At 38.0% G+C, this 14,315-nt stretch overlaps 1 pseudogene; it reads left to right on the top strand.

The window, feature by feature from the left end:
- Window positions 1-6,250: 6,250 nt before the first annotated feature.
- Window positions 6,251-8,671, top strand: LOC123651397 (annotated as a pseudogene).
- Window positions 8,672-14,315: the final 5,644 nt, after the last annotated feature.

Here is a 14,315-nt window from a genome sequence, read left to right as displayed (position 1 = left end):
CCTGAGAAATAAGGACAAAAATGGCAGCAGACTTCTCATCAGAAACCATTCAGGACAGAAGACAATGGAGACACTTCATTAAAGAAATAAAATCTGCCCTGCCAGTGTGGCTCAGCAGTTGAGCATCATCTATGAACCAGGAGGTCACAGTTTGAGTCCCAGTCAGGGCACATGCACAGATAGTGGGCTGGATCCCCAGTGTGGGGCATGCAGAAGGCAATGGATCAATGATTCTCTGTCATCATTGATGTTTCTATCTCCCTCTCCCTCTCTGAAAGAAATAAAATATTTTAAAAAGAAATAAAACCAATGAAAACAAAATATGTTAATCTATAATTTTATACCCAGAAAAATAAGATAGTCAAATAATGAAGAAAATGTCTGCTTTCTCTTAGGATGTAGAAAGCTATGAAGAGTGCAGTTTCTACTGTGACAATTAGAAATAGTTTATAATAATGAGTTACAAACACATACATTTTCTTGAACATATCAGAAAGCTAAGATTAAAAGGCAACCATGAGGCCTGAAATACGAAAACAGACAGGCTTCTCCAAGGAAAGAGAGAATGCAAGAAGTGGTTTATATATGGCACAGCATGGGAAAGAGAGGCAAGATGCACCAAAAAATATCATATAAAAAAATTCAGAAATCAATAAAAAGACCAAGGGTGGGCTAGCATGACAGTATGTCCTGGGAGCCACAAACAAAGACAGCCAGCACCTAATGCAAACCCTTTCCTTGGGTTTCCATTGGGTGCTGCGGGGAGGACCAGAAAGAACTTCCTTCAGTAGTGCAGGGTCACTGAAAGGGGTTGGGCGTTGCTGTGGCAAAGGCATAAAGCATCTCCTGGACCTTTGCCCTAGGAAATAAAAGCCTTAAGTTGTGGAGTAGAAGCAGCAAACCCTAATATTTCCAGGACATACTGGAAGCACTATAGTAGAGAGGTAAAAAGAAAAATACCCTCTACGTATAGGAGAGAGGCAGAAACCAGTCCTAAACACAGATCCTATATCAATCAATACCATGGGAGGTCTATTGCCAGAGAATGAGGGATACGGTTGATCTATTATCTCCCCCAGATCCTCCTCCCAGGGAGGGAAATCTTGAAGCTCCCGAAAAAAGACCTCCCTAACTTCCCTTTAGCAGAGCTCTGTGCCACCCCTGAAGCTAGCTCTGCATGGAACGATGTGTCCAGGCCAGTTTTCCCTTCCTCGTTGATTCTGACCCTTTCACTCCTGTCATAGTAATTGGTGCACCACAGGCTCCTAATACCTATTTGTAAAATGAATGATTTATTTTCTCATCAGTCATGTGAGATATAAAGAGAAGCCTTGTGCCTAGTTAATTATTAGGTTTGTGAAGATAATGAGCCCCATTTCTTTACATGGAAATAGTTTAAAAAGAGTGAATCAGCTCCTACAAAGGTGGATGCCAAACCTCAAATCCTTGGAGAGAGCTGTTATTGGAACTTCTAACCACTGCCCTAATGAGATTTAAATAGATACTAAAGCAACCCAATTTTCTATCAAGAATTTCTCCAAAGGAAAAATAATAAATGCATGTCTACAATTTCTTTAAAATTAGAGGTTAGTTACATTAGCTTGGAATCCACTTAACTAAATGCAAAGTCATGAAGAGATTATGCAAAGGAACTTTTCATGTGGCCTAATTCAACTTTGTGTGAGGCAAGTGGCTTAGTTAACCCACCTGGGTTTTTGTTTTTTCTTAAGTATTATAATTGTCTTATTTACTTGCTTTCAGGAATTAGAATTAAAATGTGATTACCAGGAAATGTCTAACCACAACAAAAATAAATTGTTAGCATGTAGGACAAATTATTTGTGACTGCAGATTCCATTCCTTTCTGATCAAGCCTTTCCCAGAGTATACATCTAGAATTAGTACTAAATTGTTATATGCTTGTGTAAATGCTACCCTGCAGTTATTTCCTAGCTGTTCCATTCATTCAATAGTCATTCATTCAGCAAAATTTATTGAACACCTACAATGATCCAGGTATTTCACTGCTAATAAGTAGGAAAAACTTATCATGAACAAGTATGTACAACACCAACAGTGAACACTCTTGGTGAACACTAGTGTAAACTATAAACTTCGGTGATTATGATATATCAATATAGATCACTGTGGTGGGAGGTACTAATAATGGAGGAAGATATGCATGGTGAGGACAGAGAAAATCTCTGTACCTACCTCCCTAATTTTTGTTTTGTTTTGTTTTTTTTAGAGATAGGGAAAGGGAGTGAGAGAAACATCGATGTATGAAGGAAACATTGGATTGGTTGCCTCCCATACACATCCCCACTGAGAATCAAACCCCACAACCTAGGTATGTGCCCTGATCAGGAATCAACTGGCAACCTTTTGGTGCAGGGGACAGCGTTCCAACCCACTGAGCACCACCGGCCAGAGCTCCTGCTCTGAAAGTAAAATCTTTAAATATATAGAATATATATTATAGAGAATAAGAGAAAGCATGTGAAGTGACTTATTTTTACATGTGAGTTTCAGGGACTGTCTCTCCAGGAGGAGGTAATTCTTAAGTTGAAATCTGAAGAATGAAGAATGAGAAGGAACTACCAATAGCTATGGTGTGTGTGTGTGTGTGTGTGTGTGTGTGTGTGTGTGTGTGTGTGTTTTGGAATGCCCCATACACAGGAGAGGCATGTGTAAAGCCCTCAATTGGAAAGAAGCAAGACAAATGGGAAAGGCTGAAAGGCCAGTGGAAGGTCCTGGAAAAAGCTAAAATTTGAGAGGTAGAGGCATGGCCATGCACGACTGTATGAGATAATTAGTCTGGATTTTATTCTACTGACATGGGAAACCATTGGAGGATTTTCATCAGGTAAATAATATGATCCTGAAAAGATAAGAGAATGCAAGAGTAAAAGGAGCCGGGTTATGCCTGTCTTCTCCCTTGCAACTAGATTGTAATAGCGAACAGGGAATATGTGCCTAGCCCTGGGCACAGGGAAGGCATCCACCACATGCTTATTAAATGAATAAAAGTAATATTCACATTTTATGACATGGTGTACTCTTCTTCTATTTTAATAACATTTAAAATAGTAACTAAACGAAGTGTGAATACATTGTGAGACTAATAGCACCTCAACTTTTACCTCTAGAATTGGGTAGAAAATGAAAACCACATTCAGCCATGCAAAGAAAATGAAGAGCAGAGGGAAGAGAGATGACATTTTTTCCCCCCTCTTGCCCATGATCCTATTTCCTCCAACTCACTTTTCTGTGAATGTCTTTGGCTAATTTAAGGAACCTATTCTTGACTACAGGGACCATATGTTATTTCTAAATGTTATGCCCTTGGAAATAGCTTAAGCTTTTTTGGGGAGGGGGTTTACTCATACTTGGTTTTTAGCTAAAAAAAAAAAAAAAAACAAAACATTATAATCATAAATAATCTGAGTAGGGTTATGAACTTTTGAATGCTTTATGGAGATAGTAAAATATTTTACTTTGCTCATTCATTAAAGCCATGAAGTTCCATTATTAACTGCATACACAATATGATCTGGAATTTCACTCCATGATCACACAATTCTGAATAGTAAGGTGATTTAATTCAGTGATTATTTGATTTAGATATGGGGGTTCACATCATTGGAAAGATAAGAAACATATTTCATGCTGTATTTCACATTTCTACTTTGTTTACCTAGTCAGAAAACCTAAATTGGTTCTTAATACATTACAACCAAATCACTAGCTGATTATTTCTATTTAACTTGGGTGTAATAAAAATGCCTGCACTAGATAAAATAGTTCTATGGCCAAAATTATGCACGGATCAAAGACATGGGCTCTTGGGCTCTCTGTGAATATGTCCAGTTTGATAATGGCTAAGCCTGGGAATGGGAGCGAACTATGGCATCCTGGGGTGCCATGCTCAGCCTTCAGAGACCCCTACTTTTTGAAAAAAAATGTGTTCATGCTTAAAAAAACCTGGCCAATCATTTTTGTAGAATGAAGTATCTTGGGCACAAGTCTATGTGAATCACCATCCATCTGGTGTAGCTTCCATTTAGAAAGGTTGATCCTACAAAGCAAAATTCTCCAAGAAATTAGGGATATGAAACAGTTGTGTGTGTTTTATTTTGAGTAACTTAAAATTATTTCAGAGTTTTATATTACTTAAGCAATGAACATCATTATTGTCTCTTATCATTTTAATCTAAGATTGAAATATAGCTTTTTCATAATGATAATGATAATATTAATAATTTATGGCATGTTTTGATTGATTACTATATTCAAGCTCTGAGCTTAACACGTTCTTTGTATCATCTTATTTACTCTTTACAACAACCCTATGAACCAGATATTATGATCCCCACTTTATTGATGAGGAAATAGGGGCTTTGTGCTCTTAACCACTGCCTCTTAATGCCTCTCACAAAAATTAGTTCTTCTTTAGAGAAGAAATTGGTTGGAATATACTGCTCTCTCTATGACTGGAAAAGGCAGTCCAGTATCTTTACCATGTTCATACTCCAAAGATTTTATCTCTGGACAACTGAGATTGTGTGCCAGGATTTTTGTTACAGTAGTAACAACATATTTCTAATTTTCTTGACAATTGAAGAAATTGAAGCTCAAAGTAAATGTATAACTTATCTAAAGTGAGAATTGTTAATTGGGAACTAGAGCCAAGTTTAACTGATGATTCTACCATTCATCAGCATTGCTACCTTTGCTAAACTTTTAAACTTCTTGTGGCCTCTGTTTGCATTTAAATCGATATATAATAGGATGAAGGTGGCTATCATCGTGACTTTAATTTGCCAGCCTCACAAAGAGCTGATGCCCATTTCTCTCTAGTCATTCATAGGCACCAGCTGGAATGTGCTTTTCTTGTTATCTAAGGAGGGAATGAAGCCTACCTCCACCATGGAAAAATTCTTGGCCCATTTCCTTCTGAAATTTAATTTTGCCAAGATACCAACTGTAAGATATGACCATTAGTTATGTAAATGTTTTCTTTTTGTTAATGCACCATAATCTTTCATAAGAAACAAAATAGCAAAAAGTTGACTTGAATACTTTTCATTTGTTCCTACTTAGTAGGAGATGGATAATCAGTGAGCTGGAATAAAACTTACAGAATGATTGACACACACACACACACACACACACACACACATATATATATATATATATATATATATGAATGAAATTTAAAACAACATACAATATACAGGGGGAGAAAGGCTTCTGTGAATTTTAAAGAATTTCTCAGTGTTAAAAAAAAATTCTTAGGTGCATGTTTTTACCTTTGGATTTTGAAATGTTAAGACCTTTGCTCTTTTTCTTGTAGAGAAAGAATATGTTTGTGAGAGTTGAAATGTCAGGAGCCATTCTTCGTGCCTTCAAGGCTTAAGATCAGCCCTCCCCCCCTCCTCTCCAATGTGGAGATTAAGGAAAAACAAAAGTAGAAGAGGTGAGCTGTCCAGCAGAATTCTGAACAGGCACTCTTGCTCTTTGGACAACTTTTCTGGCAACTAATTCACTCCCAGCTAACTACTCTGCCCCCTTTGTGATTCTCTCTCTTACTATGTTTTTTTTTGTTTTGTTTTGTTTTTGTTTTGTTTGTTTGTTTGTTTGTTTTTTTGCTCACTGACTTGGCTACCTCTTGCTTGCTATTTTTTTCTTTTATTTTAAGTAACTCTGTCTGTTAGGGCCCAACTTGCCTTTGATCCTTGGCTCCAGCTTCTGGATTTACTCTTCACCTGTGTTCATCTAGGCTCACCTCCTTTTGGTTTCTGACTCCCATTTCAGGTCAAACCCTTGCTGAATGTTTGCATGTGTAGGTATCTCTTCTGATTTCTTCCTGGCTATCCTATATAATAAAAAACTAATATGCAAGTAGACCGAATGGCAGAACGACAGGTCACTATGATGTGCACTGACCACTGGGGGGCAGATGCTCAATATAGGAGCTGCCCCTTGGTGGTCAGTGTGCTCCCACAAGGGGAGTGCCACTCAGCCAGAAGCCTGGCATGGCTGGCGAGCCCAGCAGCAGTGGCAGGAGCCTCTTGCACCTCTGCAGCAGTGCTAAGGATGTCTAACTGCAGGAAGTGGGCCTAATCTGCCAGTCGGACATTCTCCCGAGGGCTCTCGGACTGTGAGATGGCACAGGCTGGGTTGAGGGACACCCCCCACCCCCCACAGAGTACATGAATTGCATGCACCGAGCTTCTAGAATGCTAGTATGCGTAATGAGTTTGATATATAAAAGAAACTTAGTTTTTAAAAAGCATGTTCTAACAAAAGCAAGATTTACATTGGCTAACTTCTGTATGGTATAACTTATGATGAATGAATGAATGAATAAAACACTGTTATTTGGTCAGGATCCCTTTGTCTATTTGCCTATATTTTAGAACAAACAGAAGTTTCAGAGGATAACTATTAATACTTTGTCATACTACTCAAGCCAAATGGTAGAATACATAATTAAATGAATAAGCATTATAAAAACATCCAAAATGAATGGTTAAAATGATATCTGAATATTTCAGTTTTATTAAATTTTATTATCTAGTCCAAATTTAAAGAACTTTTACTAATAATTGTAAACATCCTCAGAATATTTTAAAATGTTTCCTTAAACATTTGTTTAGCTTTATTATTATTATTAATTAGTCCATTTTTTCCAGAATTTATATTATATATTGGAAGGTACACATTCATTTATAATACCTATGCTTCATATAGAAGTAAAATTTACTTGTATTATTACTAAATTTATAAACATTATCACCAATCATGGGAGACAAGCCCGAGTATCCCCGCCTCAATTGCAAGGCATTGTATCATAAATACTGAGACATACTTTAACTCCTTTAAATGGATAGGTTGTTTAGTATGTGTTTTGTGTTATGCATGGTTATTTAGTGCTTCATAAATAATACATTATAATACTATTCATAATTCTTTACCTCATGCTACTTCTGCTACCAAATAATTCTTTAGAAGAAATAAGTATTTAATGTGTTCTCTTTAAGAAAAGATAAAACAGAACCCTAACATAAACATCCCCTATCAGTGTTCAGAAATGTTACTATTCACTGACCTATTCAGCCATTTATTCACTAAAACATTTACTGAAAACCTTCTGTCTGCCAGGTACAATACGAGCTGCTGACTATATGAGTAAATAAAACTTAATTATTCTCTTGCCGAAACCGGTTTGGCTCAGTGGTAGAGCATTGGTCTGCAGACTGAAAGGTCTCAGGTTCTTTTCTGGTCAAGGGCACATCCCCGGTAGGGGGTGTGCAAGAGGCAGCTGGTCGATGTTTCTCTCTCATTGACATTTCTAGCTCTCTATCTCTCTCCCTTCTTCCTCTCCGTAAAATATCAATAAAAATATATTAAAAAAAAACATAATTATTCTCTTAATGATCTCAAAGTTTAGATGGAAGGTTATGAAATCATGCAAATAATTATAATATACTATAATATAGATTACTGAATGTTTGCATGTTCCCGTGTCTTGTCTGCCCTCTTACTCCTCTCATATATATAGGAAAAACACAGGAAAATTTGGAGGCAGAAAAGGGAAGTTGAGGAGTTTATTAGAAGTGATATAAGTGAAGTCTTCTACTGAGAAGGTGAGAGGCAAGATGGAAGCAAGTAAAACTATTGAACAGTTGATGAGGTGATAATTACATGTAGAATATGAAAGAGAGCTGGGTAGATATACTAGTGTAGAGTGGGACTGCTACCTCATATGATATAGTATATATCATTGCATTAGTCTTAAAAGTTAAACAAGCCCTGTCTTCTCTGCATTGGGAAGCAGCTCCCAAACACAGCTCCCTGAAAATGTGTGCCTGCACCAAGTTTGTCTCCACCCCTTCCTTGGTCAGGAGCGCCTCTCAGCTGAGCAGGTCAATGTCTGCAGTGGTGCTGAAACGACCAGAGACACTGACACACGAGAGCCTCAGCAGCGCGGCAGCCCCACGTCCCCTGACCTCGCTTATTTCTAGCCGCAGCTTCCAAACCAGTGCCATTTTAAAATATATATATATTTGATTGATTTTTTACAGAGAGGAAGGGAGAGAGATAGAGAGTTAGAAACATTGACGAGAGAGAGTCATCGATCAGCTGCCTCTTGCACACCCCCTACTAGGAATATGCCCGCAACCAAGGTACATGCCCTTGACCGGAATCGAACCCATGACCCTTCAGTCCCCAAGCCTACGCTCTATCCATTGAGCCAAACCGGCTTCAGCCAAACCAGTGCCATTTTAAGGGACATCGACACAGCAGCCAAGATCATTGGGGCTGCGGCTGCCACAGTACGGGTGGCAGGCTCTGGGGCTGGAATTGGGACTGTGTTTGGGAGCCTCATCATTGGTTATGCCAGGAACCCTTCTCTGAAGCAACAGCTCTTCTCCAATGCCATTCTGGGCTTTGCCCTCTCAGAGGCCATGGGGCTCTTCTGCCTCATGGTGGCCTTTCTCATCCTCTTCGCCATGTGAAGGAGCTGTCTCCCCTCCCATAGTTCTTTTTCCCTTGTCTTGTCTGCCCTCTATGTTCCTTTTCCTAAATCTCCCTAGGCAGCCTGGGGAAAGTGGTTGGCTCAGGGTTTGACAAAAGGAAGACAAATAAATACTGTATGAATAAGGAGGTGGGGGGGAGTTAAATAAAATAATAAAAATTTTGAAAGTTAAAATTAAGAGACCACATGTATACCTATAAACTGGGGATACCTTTTAAAGCAAGTTAGTAACCTAGAAACTGTTAAGAGAATATGTGATTTTTTTAAGGAAATTCTTTTCCACAGTGGCTGCACCCGTCTGCAATTCTCACCAGCAGTGCATGAGGGTTCCCTTTTCTCCACACCCTTGCCAGCACTTATTGTTTGTTGATTTATTGATGGTAGCCATTCTGACAGGGGTAAGATGATATCTCATTGTGACTTTACCTTGCTTCTCTCTGAGCATGTTTTTGTATGGCTATTGGCTATCTGTATGTCCTCTTTGGAGAAATGTCACTTCAAGTCCTTCGGCCATTTTTCAGTTAGTTAGTTTGTCTTCCTGGTGTGCAGATGATATATGGTTTTTGTGAACCAATGTCACTCCAATAAATTCAATTTAAAAGGAAAGAAAGAAATGGATGAATAAACAAATCATGTCATTAATCCTATGTAAATATTACAATTTTTGTTAGACCAAAAAATAGGTGTTAGAATGTATTCAGCTTCCAGTACCAAAATTTCAACTCATACAGGCATTTTTATAGGCTCAAATGCCTGACAGTCCATAGGTAGGGTGGGCTTATGCCAGTGTCTTTATTCAAGTAAGTTTTCACTCACTTATTTTGAATTGGCCTCTTTCTGGATCTGATATCAAGATGGCTACAGCAGTTTTTTTGGAAGTGGCATTTACACTTGACACTGACCAGAAGAAGTTTCTTTTAATGACCTATTTTTAAGAATGAGGAAAGAAAACCTTTCAGCAAGTTACTGCTCATATCCTGGCCCCAACTGGCTGTATTTTGAATCCCCATGGTTAGGAAAATGAATTTTGTGTATACATTAAATATTGTAAAAATTTTTTGATTTTCTAAGTGTGGAGGATTTTGTGTAATTTTTACATTCTTCTTTAAAATTGAATTTTAGAAGTAAGCCTATTATTACTGCAATCAGAAAAAGATGATTTTTTTTGTGTATGGAAAGGTTATTTATAATATATATATAAAAGCCCAGTGATCTGACTGGTGGAATGACCGGTGGCTATGACATGCACTGTGGCAGCCAGTCAACCTGATCTGGACCCTGATCAGCCTTTCCTCACTCCTCCTCCCCCATACCGGCCCCCAATCAGTCCCCAACACCCTGATTGAGGGTAGGGTCAGACGGCCAACAGCCCTCGGCCCCTCCCCCCTGCCAGCCTGGCCTAATGGGCCCCCTTCGGGGCTGGCTGGCTGGACCCCAGCTGTGCACAAATTCATGCACTGGGCCTCTAATTTCATAATAACAGATTGGTGAGGGAGAGTACAGATTTTTATATAATTTTCTTTATCATTTTTCTCATCTTTATCCTGGCAGAAAGTCTTTTTTTCTTTTTTCTTTTTCTTTTTTTTAATATTATCTTTCTTTTAAAATAGCTCCCCAAATATTATGTATGTATGAAAAAAAAAAAAATGTCCTTCCATTGATTTGCAATGTGTTTAATTAGGTTTGCTAAACATTAGCAATTCAATTAACATTTACATCTCATCAAGCTTCTCTGCTTAGTTGTAACAATGGTATGGTTGACAGTTAGGTTTGAATTATATTTCTATCTCAATGATTACATTAGTTTTATGCCCTTGAAACAATTGTAAATTATGTCATCCTCATCCGAGACGAGGAAACACACGTGTTCCTTTTGATCTGTTCTAAGAGTGGCTATAAACAAATTCCTGTGGAAGTGTGAGCATTTTAGCAGTGGGTACAGGGGAGAGGTATGGGGTGTCCCCATACTCACTTACAGAATTTGATCTTCTCATCTCACCAGTTGTTCTGACTGGGACTCTCATACCCCAGGAAATGCCACTGGTGAAACCGCACATAGTGGGCTATTTTTAGCACTAGGCCAGCCTGGGGTAACAGGAGAACTTGAACACTCCCTGAGGAGGAAGTTGAAGGGAGCAAAGGCTTAAGAGAGAAAGATGAGATGCTTTATCTTTTCCTCCTGTGATTTTGTTTGGCAGCTAGTCATCCAGTTAGCAAGTTCTAGTAGATAACAAAGAGATAAGTGTTGAATAGTGAGAGGTGGTTGGGAAAAGGAAAGGTAGCTGGTGGTGGGAAGATGTGTGGAGCATTTTTTCTTTTCTTTTCTTTTTTCTTATGCAGAGGAGAAGAAAAGCAGTGGAATTGAATTACGTAAACACATTGGAAAAGTTAAGGGCAGAGAGGATGTTTCTGGAGAAGTCAGTCAAGACCTGAAGCTGAAATCTTTAAAAGTTTGAAAAGAGTGGCTAAAAAACCAGATAGGACTTGTGATAATTTTTCAGCCATGTGAATTTGGGCAAATTACGTAAACATCTCTGAGCCTTAGGTATTTTACTTATAAAATGTGGGTATTTAATACCAACCGACTCAATAGAGGGTTATGGGACTTAAATGGCCAAATGTATGTATAACCCTCAGCATGGTGCCTAGAACATAAGAACCACTTATAAAGGCTGGCCAATTGTTATTACTTTGTTTTAATTTTCATGTTCTGAATAAAATTGCTCTAGCGTTCATAAAGAGGCAAAAACGTAATAAACTCTATGGCAAGGGGGACAGTTTAGCTCTTGTTCCTCATACACATACATTCACACAGGGAAACAAATTACAGATGCATTCTTTGTAGCACAATCCATCCATAATGAGGCAATGCTCAAGAGAGTTATTATGCTACATTACTAGGACACTGTTCACCTCTGTTTTGTAGTTAGCTGTTCAGCAAGGAGGGAAAACCTTCTGAACTATCATGAATATGGGTTAAGTATAGTATGAGTTTGAGGGCAAACCAAAGTAAATCAATGTAACTCCTTTAGATGTGCTAACTAAACGCAATAGATCCCAGAGGCAAAATTAAACAAAAGATAGGGCAAAAGCATCAACATTAACACAAACCAAAGAGCAAGAAAAAGCACTGTATGCATAAAGCCTCAAGTTGATATTTAACATAGTTTATTAATTAAACTTCAAAACAAGAGACTATAAAATTATTACTAGAAATATATTTGTCAATGAATGCACCATGAAACCATTTTGAAGGATTTAAGTTTAACCTTATAAAACAGCAGGGAACATTGTAGTTTTGAAATGGAATGACTTCTACAAATGAATCCCTTTTATCGTTTTATCAAATAGCTTGTAATCACATGTTCTCATTTTAAATGTCCTTACAGTTACGCCCATGGAAGTGAGCGTATATAACAACAGAAGTAAAAATACTTCAAACAGTTAATTCACACTAAAGAAAAAGGAAAGAAATATGTTTGTGTGTTCTAAACAAAAATAAAATAACTCACAGAAGATATTCCTGAACTGGCCAGGATTTAGACTATCTGACTTCTAAAAGCCTTCCAACTCTCAGGAAAAAGTAATATTATCATTCCTTTGGACTTAAAAAAAAAAATACAGTGAATTTTGTCTCTTTTAATCTTACTTTTTCTTCAACTTGATTTTCTTCAGTTTTTTAGGGAAAAGGAATTACAGTAAAATCTTGTTATAGGATATTTTATAATCTGCACAACAAACACCAGCTTTACTCTTTAAAATGACTTAAGTTACTTTATTTTTTAGAGAAATTTATATAATTTGTACTTAAAAATTGCCAGCAACTTTCATTGCACTTCTTTTTTTACTTTTAATTCTATGCGTTCTCCACATACATATGTTATACATAATATGCAATCTAGAAAAAAAGAAAAGTGCAGAAGTTTTTGTTTCCGCTGTCTTTCCCTCTCCCTGGAACAATATACCCACTGACTGTATCCAAAATAAAAATTAACAAAAATAAGCTATAATCCTTTTCCCATATCACTTGTTTAAGGGAAGGCTCTAGCAAACTGAAATTTCCCCACACTTTTTAGGTTTCAGGAACTGGGAGATGGGTGAAAACAAAACAAAACAAAACAAAACAAAACAAAACAAAACAACCGAGAGGATTCTAAAGAACAAGTCTGTTAGCAAGGAAGGAGACTGAAATAGAGGTTTGTGTGCGGAAAATTGACTGGGAAGTTCTTGGGATCAAAACTTAGCGTGAAAGAAAGGACTGGGCAGAATGGACCAAGAAAACGGGTTATAATGTAGTCACAGCGGAAGGGGCTGGCCTTTAGATTGGATAGGAAATGACTAAGGCAAGGGGCTGGAACCCAGGCAAGGAGGCTCTCTATAGCTGAGGGTAATTCCCACAGGAAGCTGAAAGCCGATAGCTGTCAGCAGGCAAAATTCCTGGTTCCGGGGGAATAAGACCTTTAGTCACAGAAGGAAAACAGGATCATTGTGCAGCACAGGATCCAGACGTCATGGAGAACAGATGTCATCTTTGGGTCAGGTGCTGGCTGTGAATGTGCGGTGGAATGACAGTTGAGACATTTGATTGGCCCTCCCTTTCACAGACACATTCCTATACCCCAGCCTTTTCTGTCGTCCAATCTGCCATTGTCTTGACAGAAGGATGAAACAACCAAAGACAGAGAACAAAGGAATCAATTCTTTGCTTTTGAGTTTCAAAAACATTGGCCTTGGCAAGGACAAAACATTTGGAAGAAAGCAGGAAGTGTAAGAAGAGAAGGTTTTGCAACTTCTCCCAGATTGGATAAAGATTCCCTGGATTTCTCAGTTAGAGCTGACAGCACAGGAGAGAAGCTGACAGAACAGGATAGAAGGCAAGACATGGTCCCTATCCTCAGGAATTTACAGACATGCAGGGAAGATACATTCAACAAACAAGTGAGCTGATTATTATGACAGAACATATAGGAAGGGAACTCAGCCAGGCCTAAAAACTGGAAATGACTTGCTAAAAAAGGGATATTTAATTTGGAACCTGCAGCATAGATATTGTTTCAATAGAGAATAGAAAGAAAACTTGTTTCAGGAAAAAAGAAGACAAGTGGAAACTCGTGAAAGAAGAAGATGTGGCATGTTTTAAAAGTCAAGAGAAGTCCAACATGGATTACTGGGAATACAGAAAGAAGAGGAATGGTAAGAAAGGTAGGCAAACCCACTAGACGTTTGATGCTATAATCAAGCATCAAGGGATGGAGAACAGAGTTCTGTAGGAGCCCCGGGAATGTATAACATCAAATGGATTAGGAGATATATTTAGGAGAAAGTATTGTTGAGGTTTGGTGAGTGATGGCTGTGGGAATGAGAAAGAGCTGGTGGGAAATGTGAAAGATCTAGTAGGATTTCTGGGAAATATCAAGGACCCAGTTTAGAATGATGACTAAGAACTTTATAGTAGCACAAATTATTTTGGAATATAATGTGCATAATATCTATGTATTCATGCACACCTACAAAGTAGCTTATTTCAGAAGACGTCTCTGTCTTGGTCTTTTTACTTTCATGTAGTTATTTTATGCATTTTATTTGTGTGTGTGTGTGTGTGTGTGTGTGTGTGTGTGTGTGCCACTTCTAGTAGTTTTCACAAATCAAAAAGCCCAGAATTTAAAATAAGAAAACTAGGACCACCTTTTGAAATACTTTCCAACTCATGAACGACTAATTTATGAAGTGCTATCAGAGATAGTTTGCTAAATACCGTGTTTCCCCCGAA

The sequence above is a fragment of the Pipistrellus kuhlii genome, unplaced genomic scaffold (genome assembly GCF_014108245.1).
Source record: "Pipistrellus kuhlii isolate mPipKuh1 unplaced genomic scaffold, mPipKuh1.p scaffold_m20_p_5, whole genome shotgun sequence".
In the NCBI taxonomy this organism is placed as follows: Eukaryota; Metazoa; Chordata; class Mammalia; order Chiroptera; family Vespertilionidae; genus Pipistrellus; species Pipistrellus kuhlii.
Note: the sequence above shows the minus strand (reverse complement) of the source record. Positions and strands in the feature narration are given on the sequence as shown.